The sequence below is a fragment of the Belonocnema kinseyi genome, chromosome 3 (assembly GCF_010883055.1).
Source record: "Belonocnema kinseyi isolate 2016_QV_RU_SX_M_011 chromosome 3, B_treatae_v1, whole genome shotgun sequence".
Lineage (NCBI taxonomy): Eukaryota > Metazoa > Arthropoda > Insecta > Hymenoptera > Cynipidae > Belonocnema > Belonocnema kinseyi.
Genome location: NC_046659.1, coordinates 27521512 through 27526378, shown reverse-complemented (window position 1 = coordinate 27526378; position 4867 = coordinate 27521512).

Below are 4867 nucleotides of genomic sequence, written 5' to 3'. Positions count from 1 at the left end.
TGTGCCACAATTTTATTATTTTTTCATCCTTAGGCACAATAATAAATTTAAATTTTTTTAGTTCCTGACTGCTTGTAACTGTATCCACATTTGCACCCGACAATCACACATTTCACCATTTTTAATAACAACTTCTTGTTCACTGGATGTCAAACGCTTGCATTTTCCTGTTATTACAAGTAGAAATACTTAAAAACGTATTTTTTTTTAATAAATGTGTAAATATTTACATTATCACATGCATTTGCACAGCTAGTCGGCCCAATGCACAGCCACCGAGGCCGCGATCAACATTTTTAACTTCTTGAATGTGTCAAGAAATTTGTCTCTTAATTCGAATAAGTGAAATTTCACTGTAAATCTGTGAGACACTTGTATCTATCAGTAGAAAAATTGAATCAGTTGAATTATTCGAGTATTTGGTACGGACATGACCTTGATATTAACCGGATATGACAGGTAGCGCCCGGGGCGACCAAAGCCTAAAATTCACTGTGGATTGAAATTTGACATTTACACATGTTAGCACGTGTGCATTGTTTTAATTGTTTAAACAAATTCCATTTATTCAAATACATTTTTTCAAAAATTATTCTTTTTACAAAAATATTGCTGAATTATCGTCAAGTGAAATAAATTTATTTTTAATTATTCACCAATCGTTGAAGTTATAAATTATTACTTATTTTCAACAACCCTTAATTTGTTTAAACAATATATTTCACAAAATATACTTCAAGAAGCTCAAATTAAAATAAAATGTACTCTATAAATATTATGGGATAATTAAACTTTCTAACCTCAAAATCTCACAACTAGCATTACGTTTACAAAAATAATAGATCGTATAAACATAATATTACTGACCCAATTAACACAATAATTTTTCCAGATACCTTAGTATTTCTTTTTCAAAACACAAGAATATTAAAACACTTTATGTGATATTTGTAATCCGATAGGAGATCTGCCATAGCCAAGAGAAATTCAAAATACAACTCCGACCAAACCGTTTAATAAACTCGAGCAAAAGTTTTTTCCCCTAACTCGAGATTTAATCAGCTTTCCTACGAGAACTCCCGTTATCTAATAATCAAACTCTTATTTTCCGTATAAATTTATTTATTTTCAATCGCATGTACAATACAAGGGGGTTAGTACTAAGTAAAAATTCTATATAAATAGTCATAAATAAACAATAAATAGCAAATAATAATAAATATGGGTATAAAATTCATATCGTCAAAGATTTCACAAATGTTACCAAATATATCGCAAAGATTTGTAAGGATTTCAAAAAGATTTCACAAAGATTCAAATGATTTCTTAAAGATTTCAGAGTTCACAAAGTTTTCAAATATTTTGGATAGGTTTAAAAGATTTTACAAAGGCTTCCATGGTTTCCCAAAGATTTCATAAAGGATTTAATTATTTCATAAAAATTATCGATATATTTCAAATATTGTACAAAGATGTCAATAATCTCGCAACGATTTTGATAAATTCACAAAGATTTCAAAAATATTACAAATGTTATCAAATATTATACATAGATATCAAAGTTTTTAAATATTTCACAAATATTTTGCATAGATTTAAAAGAGTTTACAAGGTATTTAATAATTTCACAAATATCATAAAATATTTTTAAAACATTTTAAATATTTCTAAAGATTTCGCAAAGATTAGAATGATTTTCCAAATATTAAAAGAATCTCGCGGATTTCAGATATATCTCAATGTCAGAAAGATTTGAATGATTATTCAAAGATTTTAGAAAGATTTTAATAATTTTTACAAATATTCTCAAATATTTCAAATATTTCGCAAAGAATTAACAAAGATTTTTGATAAATTTAATAGATTTCGCAAATATTACCAAATTTTTCAAAAAAAATTCAAAGATTTCGAATAGCTTTAAAAGATTTGACAAAGGCATGAATGATTTCCCAATGATTACACAGAAATGTCAATAGTATACAAATGATTAAAAAATATATTTAAAAGATTTCCAAATATTCCGGATAGACTTCTCAAAGATTTCCATGATTTCCGAACGACTTAAAAAATGTCGTTAAGGCCATGTAACGAGAGGTTCACGTGACAAAACCTGGTCCTCAATTTTTCTTTCTCAACTTAAGTCTAAACGAAATGAGGTATCACTCTGAAAGTTTGGGAAATGAAAGTGGAGGTAATAAAGTCCATGTCTCTGCTTTGTTCCGGTGGAAATTTAGAAGAAAATACAAGTGAGAGTTGGATCGCTACTTTTCTTTCCCAGGAATGTGTCTCTGGTTCTAAATAATTAGAATTGTGAAAAAGTTTTTTTTTTTAATTACTATTTTGGAGCAATGCCGACCGTACTGTTAACCCCTGGAAGCAATTTTCAAATATGTCAATGGGCTAGTTATGAGGATTATATTTATCAAAGTGGGACAAAACAACAAAAATCGCTCACAGATATTTTGCACAAATAATGCAAAAACTAAAGTTCGCACTTGAAATGCAAATAAACAAATTTGGTCTGGTATACGTATCAGCTGTTTCAAAGCAGCACTATTACAGCGAGTAGACAACTTCGAACTTTTACGGGTCTGTGGGTAAAACAGATTGCATGATTACCGACAGAGAAAGCTAGAAGTCAAACTTCTTCTGTAAAACCTGAATGCGCCCGTCGATAACCATTATTTTCATAAATAAACTTTTTTCTTCTCCTAACTCTTTGCAAGGCTACAAACGATCGTTTAATATTTATTAACATTTCCCGAACAGAATTTCCGCGTTACTTAAACTTTTATTTTTCAATGTGGGTGACGAAATATTGATCTTAGGGCTGACTTGATCCGCTGTTATACTCGTTACATGGCCTTAAGATTTAAACAATTTAACAAATATTATCAAATAATTTTAAAATATTTTAAAGATTTTATAAAGATTTCAATGATTTTCTAAAAATTTCACCAAATTCAAATATTTTATACAGATTGCAATAAATTCATAAAGATTTCGAATAGATTTAAAAGGTTTAAAAAAGACTTCAATGACTTTTCAAACAAAAAGAATGATTTTCAACGATCTCACAAAGATTTCAATGATTTCCCAAAGAAATAACAAAGATTTTGAGATTTCGCAAAGATTTCGGATAGATTTAAAAGATTTTACAGGCTTCAATGATTTCTCAAAGATTTCAACAGTTTCACAAATATTTCCAAACATTTCAAAAATATTTTAAATATTCGAAAAAGATTTCAATGATTTCCTAAAGATATGGGTTAAGAAGGTTTAAAAAAGACGCCAATTACTTCAGAAAGATTTAAGGTAGATTTTTTGAAAAAATGCGAAAAATCTGATAAATTTAATCCTTCGATTTCAAGGGGGGGGGGGGCAAATCAATAACTAGCCCCTCCCTGGCTGATCTCTGAGGATGACAAATACGACTTTTAAAAAACTTTTTCAGCATCAATGATTATTATACGGTAAAATTAAAGCTTTGAAGTATTTTAAAAATAATTTTCAGTTTTCTGAACAATTATTATTGTCATAGACATTTTTTGCCCCTGTTAATCATGAAAATGTATTATTTTTTAAATCAATAGTACCGCTTATGAAGGTTATAGGTAATATTTTTTTCAACATATTGCGGAAGTGTTAAAACAAATCTTAAAGTTTAATTTTTTTGCTAATAAATAATTAAAATTAAGATTTTCATGGAATTGATGACCCAATTAACGAATGATGAGAGTAACTTTAATTGTTGTTGAAAATTTAGTATTTTTTTTTAATTAATATTTTTATTTGAATAAAATTGAGAATTATTTAAACAACTACTAATCCCTAAATTATGCCTTTTCATGTGAAATATTGAGAAAATGTTATCTTTTGGAATCTGTTTAACAATGTCGTTTGTCGCAAAAAGCTCATTTGGAGTTTTCAGGCTAATTTTTTAGTATAAAAAAAACTCCTTGGATAAGGTATTGCATTTCAAAATCAATGAGTCTTATTGCAAGCTTTTCTTTTAATCGAATTTTCTTCGAAGATGAAACAAATTGAAACTCTTGGAATGCAATATATGCATACCATTTTTATGGAGCAAATGCGTTTTGTGCTTGCCGCCTACATGTACTAACTTTGTATGTGTACGTACATATAAAGAGAGTCCTTTTCACCGGGTTTAGTTAAAGAAATATTCGAAGACAAAAATAGCGAAATAATATTAAAATCGGAAATCGTGTAATAAAAAATCTATGGTTCAGGGAGCTCGGCCGTACGTTTGCTTATACGAATTGTTGCAAAATACACATGATTGTATGTTCGCATTTTTAGACAGCTCCTTTTTACGATACGGAGTATCTTTACCGCTCAAGGTTTTTCTAAATTAAATAATGCTGTGATACTTTTATAGTGCAAGTTCAAAAAACAGTCAGACATTTGGAATTCTTGAGTCTTGATCAAATGATAATCCAAAGCTGGATACGGTTCGAGCCTCTATCCCCTTCCTCCAGCCGCGCGCTCGTTTGATCCGTTTTTACTCGGAGAATCACTATGTTGCATTTTTACTCGGGAGATTTTTTTGTTCCCTTTTTACTCTGAAAAATGTATGTTCCATTTTTACTCCCAAATTTTGTATGTCCCGCTTTTACTTTTAGACGCTCAAATAGTCGGAACATAACATTTAATCCTTTATTTGGTTTAGATTTACGAAGTACGATTACATTTAAATAACTTCAGCCCATGTGAATTCTACGTGAACTTTGAAAATCTTTCGAATTCTTCTGATTACGAAGTCGTAGTGTACCCCAACTTTGTGTCGGTAAGATATAACTGTATATGAACTAGGAAACAGTAAGTAAATCATAATTAAAACAAAATG